Source organism: Cynocephalus volans, chromosome 15 (genome assembly GCF_027409185.1).
Source record: "Cynocephalus volans isolate mCynVol1 chromosome 15, mCynVol1.pri, whole genome shotgun sequence".
NCBI classification, from domain to species: domain Eukaryota; kingdom Metazoa; phylum Chordata; class Mammalia; order Dermoptera; family Cynocephalidae; genus Cynocephalus; species Cynocephalus volans.
Window position 1 is genome coordinate 55,149,935 of NC_084474.1, and position 21,201 is coordinate 55,171,135.

Consider the following 21,201-nt stretch of genomic DNA (forward strand, 5'->3'; position numbering starts at 1 on the left):
CCTTTATTAAAAGAGTAAATCTAAGTCAAGCAATGTTCTTAATTGATTTATTAGCTTCTTTTCTTGCTAGGTTTATAAAATTATTGTTGTTTTTTTGTTTCCTCCTGAGTCCTGTGTCAACTACTCACTCTCCCTCCCACTCACTTTCCTGCCACTTAACTCTGCTAGAAGTGCCAGAGTGCTCCATAGGAATGTTTTTGTAGAAGAGAATATTCTGTTTATCAGCCAGGCGGTGTCATCAAGACTTTAGTAAACAAGTTCCAGGAGACTGCAGGAACACACTTTTAAATTTCTTTTTGGTCTTAGGTACAGAGCTGAGTTAATTATATTCAGCTCACTTTCAACACTTGTCCATTCAAGGCCCTCTCTTTTCTATTTATTTATTTTTGTAATACATTTATTCTTTTTTATTCCCATTATCCTGCCCCTCTAACACAATAGCTATCAATGTGTTTGATACATATTCTTATGAAATATGTTGGGTTGATTTGCCTGTGTCCATAGTTTTAATTTTCATAAAGTGTGTTGTGCTGTGGCCAGATTTAGCAAATATTTGAGATATACTTATCCAAAACAAACTACTGGTTGTTTATCCGATATTCAAATTTAACTGGGCACCCTGTATTTTATCTGGCAACCCTCACTATGGATCTTTTCAGATCTAACCACGTTGATAGGCACACGCCTACTTCTAACTATGGCTGCGTAGAATTCCATGGTGACCATTGACCGCAGTTCACTTATCCTCTCTCGCCAGGGATGGACCCTTCAGTGGGCTCCCCTTCCTGGTACCACAGACAACACTGCGATAAAAATCCTTATTCCTGGGTGCTGAATTGATAGTTGATCACAGAAAAACCTACTTAACATGTTCTCCTAAACGGCACTCTAGGCTCACTCTCTGGAATGGGTCAGCCAGTCTAGCCTCCCACTAAATTCTATTTCTCCTGTTTCTCACCAAATTTCTATTTTTTGGCCAATCTAATGGGTACACACTGAGATTATATTTGCATTTCTTCTGCCACTTGTGAATTCAAGAATCTCTTCACATACAGGATAGCCAGCCAGGGCTCTCCCTATGTAACCTGCTTACTCAGGCCCTTGGTCCTTGTTTCTATGGTTTCCCCCAGGAAAAATTTAAAGCAAACAAATATGTCTTTACATGTTAAATAAAGCACACACACTTTAACATAAAAACATGTGTGTTCACCATAGGAAACCAGAGACCATGAACAAATAAGAAAAATATTTAAAAGCAACTACAACCTACTCACCTACAAATAATCAACTATAAACGTATTTGTGTACATTTTATCTTTCCTATCTGTCTCTCTGTCTCCCTTCCTCTAAAATATGTTTTCACACAATATTGTAACAATTCTTTTTTAATTTTGCCTTTTTTTAAAACTTATATCTTTAGCATCTTCTCACATCAATAAACTGGCATAAAGTTACAAGGGTACTTCAAAAAGTTTGTGGAAAAATAGAATTGAAAGATAATATCAATCTTTCCATGAACTTTTTAAACTCCTCTTGTACTTGTAGTGGCCAAATACCATTATATTGGATTATCTGTGACAACTTTAGTTTGCCCTTGTTGATTATTTATATGATGTTCGATATTTTGCTATCTCAAATAACGTTTAATTTTATTATCTTTATAGATGAAAATTCGCATACACTTAATATTCTCAGAAGTGAAAGTAATATGTCAAAGGGAAATATATTTTTGAAGACTTTAATTCATTTTGCCAAAGTGCTCCTGGAAAGATTGAAACAATTTTATGTTCACAATAACAGTGCGTAAGGTTCTATATCCTCAAACTGTTTCTTTCCAAATTGATATGCAATACATGGTATCTTATCCTTTTAATTTGCAATTCCTTGATTGCTAAAGAGGTTGAACAGTCTTTTATTTGGTTTCTGGGACAGAAATGGTCATGTCCTGTTATGTCCTTGGCCCATTTTTCTCTTAGGATATTCAAATTTTCTTACTGATTTAAAATAAATACTTCAAGCTAAGAGAGAAAAAAAGCAAAGGAAAACAATTTTACGTGCTACAAATTTAGAATAAGTTTTCATAACTATATTTGGGATGATTTTAAATGTACACCGGTGCTTTCAGCAGGCTAGCTAAGCTCTTCAAAATTTGAAGAGAAAAAAAAATTGAAGGGAAACCAGTGAATTTAAAGAAATTGAATTGCTTGATTCTTCACAACTGTCTTAAAAGATAGCTTTGCAATTTTGTTTTGAAGTTTATAATAAGCATTTTTAAAAAACAGCTTTTAAGTCAGTTATAAATAGGAAAGCAAATGTCGTATCTAGAAATAAAGACAAACCAAGGTGGTTTGGTCAAGCATGTATCTTAGATCTCGTGAGTTTCTACATTATGAGGCTTCATTTTTCCACAACTTCGCCACCTGAAAAATTTGTCCCCTAAAAATATGTATCAGCTCAAACAAACAAACAAACAAAAAAACACAAAAGGATTTCAAAAACAAGTGCAATATAAATAGAAATAAAATTATTTCTGGGTCACCTAATCTTGCACAAGGTCCCTGTCAGTTTCTAGCACCTTCACTTAATCAATCAATAAATGTATTGAATAAATATTTACTGTGCACCCTGTATATGCCAGGCAGTGTCCTCATGCAGCAGAATACAAGTCTAGATTCTTGATCTTGGTTCTTTCAGTCCAGAAAGAGATAGAATAAGTAGATAAATAAATGAACAAGACAATTAGCCTTACTTTGCTTTTTTATGCCAAAAGAAAAGCACTGGTAAGATGACTCTTTATTGGATGATTACATTACCTTGTTTATTTCCTTCATATCATGTACAAGTATTTTATTTATTGGTTTACTATTAATCACCAGCATTTATTATTAGCTATATATGTTATACAGGAGCAAGGAACTTATCTTAAATACTGCTGTTTTTGTAGTGCTTAATATCATACACATAAGATACACTCTATTAATTTGTTGAATGAATGAATGAATAGACTCATAGGCATTCTACACAAAAAACATAACTAAGACTAATGTCATGCATCACTCTCTAGCTTTATCCAATACAAGAAATGTCTGTTCATATGTAACCTTTGTTTTCCAGCCTCTACAGATGGTAAAATAGTACTGCTACCACTTCATGACTGTCAAAGTTTTCTAGAAAACTAAACAGCTTATATGCACTGATATTGCTTTATCCAAATATTTGTCCAATGAATAAAATGCTAATAGACGTGTCTCCTGTTTCTGAAAGCTGTGTTAATGTCCTTTAATAAGTGTTACACGTTTATGACCCCTGGCATAAGAATAGAAATTTAGCAACCTGGTGTTAAGCCTTCCTTGTTTTATTTTCTCAATAAAGTTTCTTGAACCTAAGTTTTGTAAATGCTGATAGTTGCAACCAGCAAAAGGTGCTGTAATGAGTTACTGTAATAGTTTCTTAGGGCAGCCATAACAAATCACCACAAACAAGTGGCTTAAAACAACAGAAATTTATTCCCTCAGTTCTGGAGGCCAGAAGTTTGACATTAAAGCATCAGTAGTGGTGGTTCCTTCTGGAGGCTCTGAAGGACAGTGTGTTCCACACCTGTCTCTAGCTTCTGATGGTTGCTAGCAATCCGGGACGTTTCCTGACCTGCAGCTCCGTCACTCCAGTCTCTGCCTCTGTCTTCACATGGTGTTCTCTTCTGTGTCTCTGTCTACTTCTCCTTCCTCTTCTCTTCTAATGAGCTGTCATTGGATTTAGGGCCCACCTTAATCCAGGATGATCACATCTTGAGATCCTTAACTGATTATATCTGCAAACTCGTTTCCCAAATAAGACCCTATTTACAGATTCTGGGAGTTAAGACATGTATGTATCAATGTTTGAGGGTCACCATTCAAACATTTGCATCTGGGACTCCTTCCTATCATTGGAAATCATGTAACTTGACTGAATGGCTTGTTCTTACGTGATCATCACCATAGCCAAAAAATAATCACTCCACCCATTATGAAACTGTTATCGTGTACATATTAAATTTTGAATGAACTTAACTTTTCCTAAAACAAATGCCAAGGGGACATAAAAAATAAATGTTTTATATGCTGGTTTGTAAACACAATGTTTAAATCTACTTGGTGAGAATGGGAGTATAAATAAAAAAATGGCTTAGATATTTTCAAAAATAGGAATGATGAAACAAAATTATTATTGGCTGAAACAGGTTTTAAAAAATTATGACAACTGACCTGTGTTTAGAAGCTAGTTGTTATGAATCTTGGGAATTTGCACACAAAGGAACAATCCTAAAGTACACAATTAGCTCGAAGTATCAGAAAGAATGAAACCATGGGGAGAGGAAATGGGAGTCTGTCTAACGAAATAAGAATGAAGTTGATCTCATTGTTAATATCATGTGCTAGTGATAGAGCCAAAATTTCCAGGGTCCTCTCTAAGGCTGTGTGTGTCCTTGGAATGTCAGAATGAGGAGTATGGGAATGCATGACCATGCACATTCTCAAGGGTCTCTTAGGATGCCCCCCAAAGTAGACTGAGTGTTTCTGGATCCCCATAGCTTACAGGTTTGTGTGGATGTTCTATAATAGCGCTTTTCAAATGTTGGGATGCATCAGAACCACCTAGAAGGCTTTGGTAAAATGCAAACATCTGGGCCGATTCCCAGAGATTGCGATTCACTAGGTCTGGAGTATGGCCAAGAATTTGCATTTCTAACAAGTCCCAGTGGGGCTCAAGCTGCTGCTCTGGGGACCACAATTTGGGTAACATTGTTCTATGCAAATTGAAATGACTGGATCCCTTGGGTGCATTTGGTTCTTTCCACATACAGTCATGGAAGCACTATATCTGTCACTGAGGTCCTATATCAACTATCAGTGAAGTCCATGTGACAATTCTTCTTGCCAAAAGATTTCCCCCTATTGGGAGGACACAGCCGCCACATGCAGGTGGACCAGGCTTTTATGTGCACAGGGAGATTCGAGCACCACCTGCTTCAAGAAGTCTGCTTGTTTCCATGCCTGGAATCCCATCCTAAAACACTGATTCCTTTGGAAAAAGACATTGTCATCTCCTGGCATTAAAATGCAAATGCTCTTGGGATGATAATAACTGCCACAAACCGAAAATTTACAAGTCCATATCAAGACTATGCCAAGCCTTTTGCCAACACTACCTCAGCTAATCCTTGTAAGCACTCCATGAGGTAGGAATCAGCATCCTCCCTCCACAGAGAAGTTAAGGTGCTTGTGGAAAATCATATAGCTGGGAACAAGCCAACTTATGATTTGAATCTGGGTCTGTTTGATGCCAAAGGCCATACTTTTAACTACTGTCTATATTTATCTTGCAAATTTATCTTGCAAATTAAACAATAAATTGTCACCAGATATTGCTATCACAGCACATCCTGCAATGGCAACTCACTTGTGGAGAAGCACTGAGAGAATGTAAATTCACGAGGCAGAGAGACTGGACATATGTGGACCACTGCAAATCCCTTGACAAAAGAGGACAAGGTTAGGGGGCTTCAGTAGAGAGTAGGCCAACAAGAAAACATCTCCATAGACTGCAGCACCAGGAAGATTGGAAGAAAAGTTCAAAAGTTAGCCCTTCTAAGAAAACAAAGGGTGTCTATGTCAGGGGAAAATATGGTAAACTTTACAGAGTTTCAGCAAAGGGCTGCTGAGCATGTAGGAATGGACATGTCTCTGGCAAGTTATAGTCTGCCCAGAAGTTACAGGATTCGATTATATTTTAATTGATAAGGGAAGCATGATAGTGAATTCTTTCATTACATATTTTTATTTTTTATCTCTTGCATATAAGCAGTGGTCTGTTAATAGGTTTTTTAATTCAGACTTTTGTAGACTGAGTTTTGCTCAGACTATGTGTAAGTGTGATTCTGGAATGCTGTCAGAGGATATGTTAATTCCTTCACCTTAATGAAGCCTCACGTACTCAGTGAATTATAACTACCCCTTTTAATTACTTTTTGTCTATATGGTTGGAGATTAAAAGGAGTGGTATAATTAATATAAAAGTTGCTTCTCTTCTGAAAGGTGTGGATTCTGTCTGGACTAGTGAAATAATGAAGCTGAAATGCTGGAAATGGCTCTGGGCACTATTGCCAACTTAGTGTGCATACACATCAGCCTGATAAGATACTTTTTTTAAAAAGCTAAGACCTTGGTATAGTTTACATATTTGGGGTCATGATGCAACAAGTCCATTTATAGGGTGGTGACCAAGGCACAGAGAGGAAAAACATTGACAGTGAAACCCACAGACCTGAATTAATTTTCTTTTCTTCTCTCACCAAGCCCTGTGACCTTTGGTGAGTTAACTGAACCTCTCTGAGCTTGTATTTCCTCATCTACAAAATAGAGACAATATCAAAGAGAACAGAGCCCTGCTAGCCCCACAGCAGATGATGGGGCCCAAACTGGTCCCCACTTACTCCTCTCCCACCCGTCCTCACACATCTGGCTCCCTGTCTGCAAAGCCAAGAGAGATCAGCTCCCATTCAAGAAACAGAGGGTCATTCTAGCAGCATTCGCTCTGACTTGAAATAGATAGAATAAATAAACTCTAGTCTAAGTGGGTTCTCAGATTTTTTTCTGTTTCCCCAAATCAAAGAAGCATCTTCTTAAAACCAGAAAGATTCACAAACAGAAAGACTCACAAGACTCTCTAATGAGTTCATTACTGTATTTTCTTTATAATGCTTTTTAACAAGTCAGAGGTAACCTGAGTTTCCTTAAGTGTGTTGACACTTGAGTTGCTTTTTAAGGGCACAACATGTATTTCCATCATTTGGTCCTGGCCCATGAGCAAACAAAAAAACACAGCCACAATTTTTTGAGAGCCGAGTGTGTGCTAGGCCTGTGCTAAATAGATATACAAGGACTTTACAAACATCACCTCAGACAATTCTGATCAGTAGTTTTTTATTCTTATTCGCACCTCATAGAATAGGAAACAGGCAAATGCAGTAAGTGCTCTCCCCACTTCTACAGTCACCATGTTTGTAAAGGGCCGTGCTGGGACTGGAACCAAGAAGTTCCACCGACATACAAAGCCAGTGCCCTTTGACTTCTGTGACATGCTGCCTTTCAAATTAGCACATTTCCATACTCAGTCCAGGACAATGAGGGCTAAAATCATGAAAACATAACGTGCGACTGGCACAGTGACTCTTCAGTATTATTAAAGCTCTGTTAATAATACTGTTACTATGTGCTCTCCATGGCTTACTACAACACCCTCGCAGATATCATTTAAGATGAAATCTTTCTTCAAACTTTCTCTTTAGGCTAAACCTAACATTTTATTTGTGTTTGGTTCACCCTTCTGTTTCTAAAGCAGGACTTATATAGGCCAATGTGATAGCCTTCAGATTGTATTGACTATAACTTAGAGTAAGAAAACATTTCACATTGTGACTCATTACTATGTTCCACGTGTGCTATTATTTCTTATTTTGTTTGATTTTATTTTTAAGAATGCTGGTCCTGACTGCAAACTTGACTTCAGTCTGATGGTAGGTCATATCCTATGTGTAGACACATATTAACACACATGCATGAGTGCCTGTAGTGCACAATATGTGTAGCTCTGAATTTAATCAACTCATGTGGGCTCAGAATTAAATTCTGCTCATTAGGCCATGTGACTCAGGGAGATTTAACTTTAACTATTTTGTCTCTGGTCTACAAATTTAATTTGTGAATCCCACAAAAGTACTTGGCACCTTCTGACAATTTTCTGAATGGATAAACACATGGACTGTGCTTCAGTAAACACTTGTACACTGCATGAACCACTCAGGCTTATTCCAGTTTTCCATTCTTCATATTGTGGCTTAACATACTAACATTCTTGGGGGTAGATGTGGGGAAAAGAAATTATAGGCACATAGTATAAGAAGTTACTGCCCAAAGTAGCTAATCAGCCGTAATCCTCTTGGGCCTACAAACAGGGGTTCCTCTAGCACAAAACTCTCTAACATTTTTCCATCCCAGATGATATTTCTAAAGGCCATAACACTTTAATTTTTTTTTTAAAGAACTCTTTCTCAAATGATGGTACTTTATATAACATTAGTAAGAGTCCCAAGAATCGCTGTTTTATAAGACATTCTACAGTCTCTCTCAACCCGTTCTAGTGACTAACAACCATCAGTGTCAGAAATAATTTTCGAACAAATATAGTTATACATTAGACTTGCAGACTGAATAGATTCAAACAACAGAAATGACTTTTTGATAACTGGTGGTGCAGTAAAGACACATCATAAAGACTGTAAATCCTCTCGTGGATTATCTTTCACTAAATTTCAACCACAAGCCCAATTCTTTTAACGACTCAAGATGCATTAAGATTAACCTCCATTTTCAACCTCCACAACTGCCCCTGGCTACCCAGTCACATATACTGAACTAATCAAATGACATAGGAAAGTAAGTCTGTGTGATCGGGGTGGCGGTGGTGTACGGAGGACCACATTGACTCTTCTAGTTTGTTACACAAATAATTTTTGCAATAACTGCTATTTGAATGACTCATGCTGCTATTCCTGTTTACTTTTACTTATTTTCCACCAATTCTGACATTATTAGAGGATTTTGATATTATTTCAAAATTGAAATTCTAATTATTTAAATATATTTATTCGAGAAGATAAATTTGTCCTGCAAAGGAGAGAAGTTGTTGCTGCTGTTACTATTTACCTTTGTCATGCTGACCACAGCATCTGGGGACTGGATTTGAGTCCCACTTGACTCAGCAGTGACCTTGGAAAAGCTACATGACCTCTCGAAGCTGGTTTCCCATCTATAGAATGGAGACACTACAGCACCCGCCTCCCAGGGCTGCTGAAGAACGACGAGTCTCATTTATTAAGAACTCAGTAAATTCAATACTTTGTGTCTTTTTAAAAGCAGAGAAACTATTGGCGGTCCACATTCCTGGAGCTTGTTCAAAGACTTTTCTTCAGATTAGCTTCACCTTATTTTGGCTTCTACACCTCAAAGAGTTTAATTTAATTTTGCAAAAACTTGGCAAGTTTTAGGTTTTGTAAACAAAGAAGAAAAATTTTAAATTTGCCTAATTTTGTACTTGGGGGTATTGTGAAGACATAAATTTGTTTCTACTGAAAGACATAGGGAGAGAGAAACATCTAATAAATGCTGGAGGGTAGCCAAAAAGACCAACTGAACAGTTTTTTTTCAGGAAATATACGAGTCTCATGAAACTCTTGGACTGTATCTCTAAATATTTTTGTTATTCTTAAGCAAATCCAACAATACCAAAAAATGTGACTACGAGGGTAACTGAGGTTTCATTAAACACATCTCTGAAGAAAGAAAATAATTAGGCCCCAAGCAAAAACCACGAAATCAAATAGAAGTATAAATTACATGTTTGAGATGAAAGCATGGTGTTATACCTATGGATATAGAAACAGTCCCACCAATTAGGGGAAAAACAACTCAGTGCCCAGTTAATGTGTGAAAAAAAAAAAAAAAAAAGATAGGAGACAGGAAATACAGCATTTTACAGTACTAAACATGGTGCATCTATTAGTGGTTTTAGGTGTGTGTGTGTGTGTGTGTGTTTTAATTTTGAAATCTCATGACCTAAACCAGTATTGCCTTATGGGACATCTTTACCCGCTCATTAAAACAGATTCTCAAGGGGGTCTTTAAGCATCCATTTTATACTTTCATCGTCCTCCGTAACACTCCTTCTGGTTAACCACTCAGGGCTTTAAAATTGCCAGGAGTAGGAAAACTCTCTATCAGAACAAACATTTTAAACAATAATGTCCTAGATCCAGATAAACAATCTTCTGAGGAACAGTAAAGAAAAATGATAAAGGGCCACATTAATTCTAATTTTTAATTTCTAAAGCTAATTTGTTTTTTGAAAGTTTGCTTTAAAACAATTTCCCATTTGTTTGCTCCAGAGAAACGGTCATAATTTCTGATTAAATTTAAAAGGAGAAATTTTCCCTGGTTTATTAGTATATGTACTGTGTTTCTATGCTAGCGATTAAGTCTTAGAGTTGTCTAAGATTTATCCAAAGGTCTATAGCGTAATAAAATAATATTTAAATATAAGAAATTAAAGTACCAAAAGCCCATGGAGGTAGCAGCTGCCTCTACCCGGGAGGACTGAGAAGATCTCACCCAAGTGGGGACAAGGGAGGAAGGTCTGAAGCTGGGAGATGTCTTTCAGGTGAAGGAGGAAGGGAGGGCCCTCCTAGGTAAGGAGAACCCTAGAGAAGGAACAAAGGAGAAGCTGGAAGTAACTGGGAAAAAATAGTAATGGATGAAAATACCCCTACAGATTTGGCATTAAGAAATTTTAATAAAAGACAGATTACACCGGATTGAGACCCAAGCCATAGTTTAGGATGGGGGACAGAAAATATACGCTCCCCTTTTAAGATACGTGGGGTGGAAGGAAAGAGGAAGACCCAGCAGTACTTGAAGGGGAGTCTGCATGGGTCAGGGGCTGGAGCTGGTGAGTGATCCAAGACATATAGGAAGTTTGCAAACTCTGGCCCTGACCTTGACCCTTCCCTGGGAGGAAGGAGAGAGAGCCTTGGGACCAACCTAATCACACACGCCAGGGGACACGCTAGAACGAATGAAACAGAGAGGAGGAATCTGGGGCTGCAGCTTGGGGCGTTCCTGGCCCACACTCCAGATCCCCCTCGTGTCTGGACTGTGGAGGAAACAGGGACTGGGCTCGCTCTTCTTCTGCCTCGGCGGATTCACAGCCTTGACTCTCGCCAGCTTTGTTTTTGAAGTTGGGGGCTCTCTAGAGGTTTGGTTTGGTTTCTTTTTTTTTTTTTTTTAATCAAATTTACTTTCCATGTCTATTCAGAAGAATGGAAACAGCCTAGAAAAACATCAAAAAACGAAACTCCACTTACTTGAGTTATTTTTAAAGGAGGAGGGAAGACCCACATTTTCCAGATGGCAGGGAAAGAGCAGGTTTGTATGGGGGGGAAGGACAGCCTCCCTGGTGAAGAATGTGGCAAGTTGCCAGGTAGTCTTGTCTTCTAGGCCTGCCTGGGCCACAAATTCACACTACATGACCTCCTGGCTACCTGAAGTTTTCCCACACACCATGTCAAGTCCCCACTCTGCCACTTTGCTGCATGACTCTCAGAGTAGCCCAGCCCAAGGCTGGCTGTAAAAACTGCAAGGAAGCACACGTGTAGGGAACATCCAAAGCCAGCCTCCTATAGAAAACTCAAATAAAAATAGTGCGATTTAATTTTAATCACAACTGCTATATGAAAGTGGAATATGACTCCAGACTGAACACAGCTCCCAGGCCTGGGCAGAACGGCAAGGTTGAATAATTTACAAGGGTCAGCCAAATTCTGTTTCAGAATCTTTTGAAAAGCTTCCTTTGACCCTCAAAGAGAACTATGAAGAATTAAATTGAAGAAATGTTTTGATTTTGTTGAAACCTCAGTTTTCATGGAAAACTTTACCTTAATATAAAACTACTCTCAACAGAGCACAGTTTAAAAATTGGCTGTTAAGAAATAGATCTGTATTAGAACACAGATAAAAAATCCTCTAAATCACATGCTAATAGCTGAAAATGTACTATAATTGCCTGCTAATTACCATGAAAAACTACAGGGTTAATATTAACAATATAACTAACATATCCTGACACAGGATAGATTACTATGAACCAAAATTAAAGACTGAGATTGAAGAAAGAGCTATATGTGCTATAGATTCACTTAACTTCTATAGCTTCTTTCATCCTATGAAGTTAATATTAGTGGTTGTAGCTCTTCTGATTATGCTTCCCTGTTTGAAAGGTAACGCATAGAAAAATATGCCTTCCACAGAAAGTGTTTTTGGAATTATCCACTGTTTGAATAGACTCGATATCTAGACCAGCCAGTTCATTTTTTGATTTGTGATTCATTTTAAATATTTTTTAAATGGCCCACAAACTGCACAAAACTGAATACCTCCACTAAAGCAAATGAGTCCCCCCCATTCTAGGTGTGGACAGTGCCTCAAATCAACATGCCTCTGACTAAACTCAGTACCTGGCCACATCTCTCCCCTGCCTCAGGGCAGGGCATCCACCTGATTAGCAAAGCTGTGCTTTTCTTTATTTCTTTATTATTTATTTATTTTTTTTTTTGCTTTCAATATTTCTTTGGGAGAGGGGGCATCACACTTTTACTCAATTAAGAGAAACAGTTTTACTGTACAGCAGTTGTGGTCTTTTATTTTATATTTTTTACACCCATTATGCCATGAATTCATAGGGACTAGGTTCCAACAGCTCAGCTCCTTGCCATTGATTGTCACAAAATGTGCTTCTCTGGGTGGAGCAGGCTGGCGCTTCAGTTGAACCCAGTGTCCTTTCTCTTTTGCTTTCTTCTTCTGATCATTTTCCTTCACATCTTTCAGGAAGCTGTCTCGGCTCTTAAAGTGCTTAATATGCGCAACACGCCATGAATTCTCTTGGCAGGAATCTCGCCCTGCACTTTTGTTTACAACAGTGCCAACAGCATGCTGGGCAACACCGTAGATGCTTCCAGCTTTCCCATGTAACATTTGTGGGGCTTTCCTCTTTGAACAGTACCCATGCCCTTGATGTCTACAACGTCTTTCTTGTAGATTCGCATGTATGTGGCCACAGGAACAACTCCACGTTTTCTAAAATGCCTAGAGGATATATACTGGGTGCCTCTCCTCTTTCCATTTGCGTCCCTCGTCTTGGCAAATTACTGGAAGCTGGCGGTTCCTCCCCATCCTTTTCTTTCCCGTTATCCCCCGCAGCCAGTCGGCCATCCAGGGCTCTCAGCTCTGCAGCACGCCTCTCCTCACTCGCCTCTCATTCCGGGGCTACACTGTGCTTCCCCTTTGCAGCTCAGGCTGCTCCCAGTACTGCTGCGCCTGGCTGGAACTGGTCTCCCTATGGCCAGCTTCTCCCTTGCTGCCTCCCATCCCCCATGCTGGCCCCGAATGGCCTCTGTGAAGTACAGACGTCATCCCATCGTAATCCTACTATGAGTCCTCAACGTCGTGCAAAGCCTCCGAAAGCAAGCACTGCAACTCATTAAAGAGAAATTTCATCACATATTCTATTTGCCTGAGACTTCTGCACATTCTCCATCACCTGTCCTTATCAGTTCTGGGACAACTGATGTGCAAATGTAGCACATTCACTTGGGTGAACTGCAGTATGCAGGTTCAGTTTCCATCATCCCTCTCTTATGTATCCCCAGATCTCTAAAATCCACTTTGTTCAACAATAGAAAAACATGAGTTAACTAAAAACAAGGAATGCATGTTAAATCTCAATATTAAACAGTATAGATAAACACACACACACATATTTGAATATCTGCCCAACAAAACTACAAAACAAGACTTTACTGGGGTTTGTGTTTGAAAAGAAACTGAAATAGTGTTTCCCCAACACTCCACCTGCACCTCTGAGGTTTGTTGCCAGGACTCACGTGGCCGGAGTCAATGGACCGCTAACACCCGGAACCTTCCAGATCTGTGAACCCCCAGACTCCAACTTGAGTTAAGCCATCCTCCACTGGGGACACAGAGCTTCAGCCTGTGTCACATGGAAACAGCTTTACGCAGAGTTCCTTTTGGAATTTGAGACAAGCAAATTCAATCTACGCTTCACATCCCTATCACTCTGAGATCCCCCTTAAAAAAGAAGCAAGCCTTTCTACAACCCCATTCAATCAGGACTTCCTTCCTTCACTCTACTCTCTGCATCGGTTGAATCAAATAACACTCTCAGTAGCTTGCATGAAAACTACCACACCTCCCAGCTTTGCTAACAGCTTTATCAGACTTTACAAAAGAACCTGAAAATCTCACTTTGATTGCTTGGTCTTTATTACTGTATTCATGCATGTATGTGCTATTTCCCTGGCTTGCAGCACCCTTCCCTACATTTTTGAGCTTAGATGCCCTTGTTATCCTTCCAGACAGGTCTCAGAAACATCTTCTCCAGGAAGTGCTCCTCTGTGCTGTTCCTTACCATGTGGTATCTTAGCTGTTCATCTTTTTCCCTCTAGACTTGAGCAGTTTGAAGGCAGGGCTCTGCCCTTAATTACACTTACATCATCAATGACTGACGAAGAGTCTGGCACATTGTAGGTGGCAGAGTAAATGTTTACAGAATGACTATGGAATAAGTGTCTTTCCTCAAATTGGTGTTAACTAAAAGGGACCACTCCTAACTACATGTCTCTTCATAAAGGAGATTTCACACTCAGAAACAATCAAACTACAAATATAATGTAAGTGGCTATTCCACATAGAAGGTATAATAGACATGGGAATGCAGACATTGGACTGCAGAATGTAAACTTATTTATGACCTTGAATAATTGCTGTTATTCAATGGGTTCACAAGAAAGAACTTGTAAGACTTGGAAAACTCTGCTTGCGTGTTCAGAAAAGCAGCAGAATACACTGGGGGCTAGATTTGTTTGTTTTACTATACCAAGTCAGAAGTAATTGCTAATGTTTCTTCCCCCACGCCCAACTCCTGCTAAACAGTTTATAATGTAAAAGAACTACATACATGAAGGGCATTCCAAAATGTCAGTACTAGCAGCAACCAACAATCCCACCACCCAGACTGCAAAGTGTCCTCAGTGTCTGGAGAGGAAGGTGCAGATGACAGAAGCAGGACATCTGTGCAAGGTAACTCATGGATGTCCTCAGTCACTCCTGCTGTCATCAGTGCCTGGTGCATGCCAAGGCTGGCTCAGGCTTGGGATACACAGGAAAGAGGGCATAGAACAATAAATTTAAAAATGAGGGGTGCAAACTCTGGCACTCTTGGGCTTCATCCTACCTACACCACCTACCAGGTGTGTGACCTGGAGTAAAATTCTCACCCCTCACCATCTCAGCTTTTAAATAGCAAAATGGATTGTTTTGAGCATGAAGGATACAAATGTTGACACATGATCTATATTAAGAGCCTGGAACATGGGAGGCAATGGGCACATGGTGGCTGTTATTAAGATCTACTTCACTCCTTCAGGAGGCCTCCCTTTTGCCAGTATAAGGAGAATTTCATGCACAGGTTCGTTCATTCATTCATTCATGAAATATTTATTGAACGCTATGTCTCAGGCCCTCTGATAAGCACTGGGGCTAAAGCAGAGAATAAAACAGAAAAGTCTCTGCTCTCAGGGACTTCACTTTTAGTAGGAGGGGAAAACAATAAGAAATATAAACATGTACAAATAAACCACTCGTCTGGCAGTGATAAGTGCTGCTCTGAAGTACAGTAAAGGTAAGGGAGATAGAGAGTGGTCAGGCTGTGCTGCTTAGGTAAGGTGACAGTGTTCCTGACAAAGCTTGAAAGTAGTGAGGGGACGAGCCATGTAAGTGTCCATCCAAAGAGCGTTCCAGGCAGAGGGGTAGCTAGAGCAGGGACAGCCTCATGGGAAACGCCACTCAGGCTACAGGGAGCCTGGAGAGCCAAGGATCCAAGCATGCTTCTTGGAGCCCTGGACCTCAGGACACCACTGTCCTTTGCATGGACCCACAGACAGAACTCCACTGGGGACACCACAGGACCCTCTGCCCCAAGCAACGTAGGCCGCCAGTGCACCAGAGGGCTGCTCAGCAGGTTAGGTGTAGAAGATGAGAAGCACCTAGTCCAAGTGAGTGAGTGAGGGGAAGGAAAGCCACAGGCATGCTCGCCAGGTGTCCTTACATCAGGATGCAAGAGACGTGAACCGGGAGCCCAAGTGCTACGGGAACAGCACAGCAGCAGGTGCTGGGGGCTTGGAGTGGAGGTACGGAGCAGAGCAAGGAAGGATGCTGGTTGTCCTGGGCTGCTCTGGAAAGCGAGATGAAACACAACATTGCATTGTGCATAGTCTAGAGTTTGAGGTTCCCCTAAAGGCTACCACAGACTCCAAGGACTACAGGATAAGAACCCCTGCTTTAGCTAAAGGGGCATCATCCAGGTCTCTAACTCCAACTTCAAGGTTACTACCTGGAGGCCTAAGTCGAACTTGATGACCACAGATGCTGGTGGAGATTTGGGAACTGCGACTTTTGAGCTCTGACTTTAACCTCCAGCTTCAGAGAGGTTTTGAAAAAGAAATGTGTTCAATAATTAAGGATTCTTCCTTTTCTTTTGTAGGCCATTAGAAGGTTCTCAACCCTGCTCTAATATTTTCTACCATGTGAGATCTCTGTGGTGCTGTAAAGCTGTCACCAAAATAGGCCTTCCCCGTAAGTGTTCCCCAGACTTTGGACTTACCACCTTCTGAAACTGCATTTATTGATATTAACTCCCCTGTTAGAACTGCTTTTTCTGGAGTTCCGGTCAAGATGGTAGAGTAGTAGGTTCCTGGTGTTGCTCTCTCCCATAGAACAACCAATTTGCAACTGTTAAGGAACAACGACAGAAGATCCGAGATCTGCGCTGGAACAGGCAGGAACCACATGCTGCGGGACCCTAGTTCAGGTTGCTCCCCTCTGTGTAGAGAGGCTTTAGAGCTTCTAGTCCCACACCCCTGAGCCTGCCAGGCCAGAGAAGACAGGTGGGGCTGGACCTCCGGCCCAGGCCGACCCCTGCCGCAGGGAGAGTCTTAAAAGCCTCAGGGCTCCCACACCCCGAGCTAACCGTCCTGGAGAAGGCAGGCAGGGTGGAACTTCTGGCCCAGGCCGGTCCCTGCCACTGGGAGAGACTTAAGGGCTTGGGACCCCCACACCCCAAGTCAGCCAAGCCAGAGAAGGCAGGCAGGGCAGGACCTCCGGCCCAGGCTGGTCCCCGCCATTGGGAGTGTCTTAAGAGACTTGGGGCCCCTACCCCCCGAGCCAGCTGTCCCAGAGCAGGCAGGCGCAGTGGGAACCCCAGCCCAGGCTAGTTCCTGCTGCCCAGAAGAGAAAGTCCCATCAGGATCCAAGCCAGACATTAGGGTGAAATGAGAGGACTGTGATACCTCCAGACACAATGACAGAACACCAAAGGAAAGACACCAGAAATATGAAAAATCTAGAAAGTACATCACCACCAAAGGAAAATAATTACTCTCAAGCACTAGATCCTATAGAACAGGAAGTCTTTGAAATGACAGACAAGGAATTTATAGTAACAAGTCTAAGGAAACTAAATGAGATACAAGAAAACTCAGTTAGACAACACAGTGAAATGAGAAAAAATATAATGGATCTGAAAGAATAAATGTACCAAAAAATCAATGCCTTGAAAAAGAATGTAGCTGAGCTTGTGGAGCTGAAGGATTCATTCAATGAAATAAAAAACACAGCAGAGACTTTAACTGGCAGACTTGAACAAGCAGAAGAGAGAATTTCTGACCTTGAAGACAGGCTGTTTGAATTAGAACAGGCAGACTAGAAAAAAGAAAAAAGAACCAAAAAATTGAAGAAAATCTAAGAGAGACTATAGACAACCTTAAGCGCTCATATATCCGAATCATGGGTATTCCAGAAGGGGAGGAAAAAGGAAATGGCATTGAAAACATATTCAATGAAATAATAGCAGAAAACTTCCCAGGTATAGGGAAAGTCACAGATCTCCAGATTCAGGAAACCCAAAGATCCCCAAACACATTCAACCCAAAAAGATCCTCTCCAAGACATGTGATAATCAAACTGGTAAAACTCAAAGACAAAGGGAGAATATTAAAAGCTGCAAGAGAGAAGTGGCAAGTCACCGATAAGAGAGCCCCAATCAGGTTAACATCAGACTTTTCATCACAAACCCTAAAAGCCAGAAAAGAATGGGATGATATATTCAAAACACTAAGGGACAAAAATTGCCAGCCAAGAATACTTTACCCAGCAAGGCTATTCTTCCGGAATGAAGGACAAATAGTATATTTCTCGGACAAACAAAAACTGCAGGAGTTCACTACCACACGACCAGCCCTACAAGAAATTCTCAAGGAAGTACTGGGCTTGATACCACAAAAACAACCATCACTGCCTGAATACTCAAGAAAGAACAATACTTACCAGCAAAACAAAAATGCTAACAAAAGAGGAAAAAAAAATAGTTTGTCTATCACCCCAAGAAACCACCAAATTCAGAAGACAAACAGAAAATTAGAAAGAAAGGAACAAATGATATTTAAGACATCTAAACAAAAATCAGTAAAATGCTTGGCATAGATCAACACCTTTCAATAATAACTCTAAATGTAAAGGGATTAAATTCCCCATACAAAAGACACACACTGACTGACTGGATTAAAAAGATGGACCCAACTATATGCTGTCTTCAAGAGACTCACTTGACCTGTAAACACACACAAAGACTAAGAATGAAAGGATGGAAAAAGATTTACCATGCAAATAGAAATGAAAAATGAGCTGGAGTAGCTATTCTTATATCAGATAAAATAGACTTCAAAGCAAAAACCATAAAAAGAGATAAAGAAGGCCACTATATAATGATAAAAGGATCTATCCATCAAGAAGACATAACAATCATATATACATATATATATATATACACGCACCCAATGTTGGAGCAGCCAGATTTACACAGCAAACACTATTAGATCTAAAGAAAGAGATAGGCACTAACACCATAATAGTGGTGGACCTGAACACTCCACTCTCATCATTGGACAGACCATCTAGGCAAAAAATCAGAGAAACACAAGATCTAAATAACACTTTAGACCAATTGGACTTGGCAGATGTCTACAGAACATTCCATCCAACAATCTCAGAATATTCATTCTTCTCATCAGCACATGGAACATTCTCCAGGATAGAGACCACATGTTAGGTCACAAATCAAGTCTGAACAAATTAAAAAAAAATGGAATTATTCCAATGTATTTTTTCCGATCACAATGGATTAAAATTAGAAATCTATAACAAATGAAACTCTGGAAACTATACAAACACATGGAAATTAAACAACATTCTACTTAATGACATATGGGTCCAAGAAGAAATTAAACAGGAAATCAAAAAATTTCTTGAAACTAATGAAAATAATGACACATCTTACCCCAAAACCTGTGGGATACTGCAAAAGCAGTATTAAGGGGGAAATTTATCACATTAAATGCTTACTTCAGAAGAATGGAAAGACAGCAAATAAATAACCTAACACTTTCCCTTAAAGATCTAAAAAAACAAAAACAATCCAAACCTAAAGTTAGTAGACAGAAAGAAATAATTAAGATCAGAGCAGAATTAAATGAGATAGAAACCCGAAAAACAACACAAAAGATCAATGAAACAAAAGGTTGTCTTTTTGAAAAGATAAATAAAATCGACAAAGCTTTAGCAAGATTAACCAAGAAAAGACCCAAATAACAAAAATTATAAATGAAAAATGTCATTTCTGAGGTGTCAGTGATATTATAACTGACACCTCAGAAATACAAGGCATCATTTGAGATTACTATAATCAACTTTATGCCAACAAATTTGAAAATCTGGAGGAAATAGATAAATTTCTGGATACATACAAACTACCAAAACTGAGCCAAGAAGATACAGAAAATCTGAACAGATCAATAACAATAAAAGAGATTGAAGCCGTTATCAGAAGGCTCCCAACAAAGAAAAGCCCAGGACCGGCTGGGTTCACTGCAGAGTTCTACCAAACCTTCAAAGAGGAACTGATACCAATTCTCTACAAGCTGTTCCAAAAGACTGAAACAGAGGCCATTCTCCCAAACTCATTCTACGAGGGAACATCACCCTGAAACCAAAACCAGACGAAGATGCATCAAAAATTGAAAACTACAGGCCAATATCCTTGATGAATATAGATGCAAAAATCCTCAATAAAATACTAGCTAACAGAATACAGCAACACATACACAAAATTATACACCATGATCAAGTGGGATTCATCCCAGGGATGCAAGGTTTGTTTGACATATGCAAATCAATAAATGTGATACACCACATCAATAAAAGCAAAGACAAAAACCATATGATCATCTCTATAGACACTGAAAAAGCATTCAACAAAGTTCAACATTCTTTCATGATAAAGACTCTCTACAAATTAGGCATAGACAGAAAGTATCTCAACATAATTAAAGCCATATATGATAAGCCCACTGCCAATATCATCCTGAACGGGGAAAAGCTGAAAGCTTTTCCTTTAAAAACAGGAACTAGACAAGGATGCCCACTCTCACCACTCCTATTCAACATAGTGTTGGAAGTACTAGCCAGAGCAATCAGAGAAGAGAAGGAAATAAAGGGCATACAGATTGGAAAGGATGAAGTCAAGCTGACCCTGTTTGCAGATGATATGATCCTATGTATTGAACAGCCTAAAGCCTCTATAAAAAAACTCCTAGAGTTGATAAATGATTTCAGAAAAGTTGCAGGATACAAAACCAACACACAAAAATCAGTAGCATTTCTATACTCCAACAGTGAACATGCAGAAAAAGAAATCAAGAAAGCTATCCCATTTACAATAGCCACCAAAAAAATAAAATACTTAGGAATAAAGCTGACCAAGGATGTGAAAAATCTCTACGAAGATAACTACAAACCACTGTTGAGAGAAATTAAAGAGGACACAAGAAGATGGAAAGATATCCCTTGCTCTTGGATAGGAAGAATTAACATTGTGAAAATGTCCATATTTGTAGAGTATACTATAAAGCATATGTACTTCACAGGGCCTGGTTTTCCAGTCTTGCAGTTTCAAATATTGACCTTGCAGAGGACTAGAAATTTTCCTCAGGCTATAAAGTCTCTGTTATAAGACAAGAATTGTGGCACAGCAAGGTTGCTGTCTCAAAGACAAATTAGTTACTGACTGATATCTAAGTTGCTGGAAAACTGTATAGGGAGAAGGAATGTTTGCTAAGATCAAGCTTTTGTTGATAGCCTTACTGGAATGTCATCTGGCTTGTTTCACTGAAAGTTACCAGCCTATATTGTTAAACTATAACCCCACATATGTTCTCTTCCTGTAACTTCCTGGTCTGGAAAATAAATGCAGGAAGAGAACCCCAATTCGTGGTTAATTTCCTGAGGGAGGGATGCCTCTCACTGGAGGGTCCCAGGAAGGTTAACTACTTCAGGGTCTCTCGCTGCTCAGAAGAGGTGGGCTTTGAGTAATCCTTTGCATCTCTGTTGCCCAGGGGAAGAGGGGCAACTAATCCGTGGGGGG

At 39.7% G+C, this 21,201-nt stretch overlaps 1 protein-coding gene across 1 annotated transcript in view; it reads right to left on the reverse strand.

Moving 5' to 3' along the window:
- The window catches only part of GRHL2 (grainyhead like transcription factor 2), a 114,007-nt gene that overhangs the window by 57,573 nt on the left and 35,233 nt on the right, over positions 1-21,201 (reverse strand). The window lies entirely within an intron of this gene.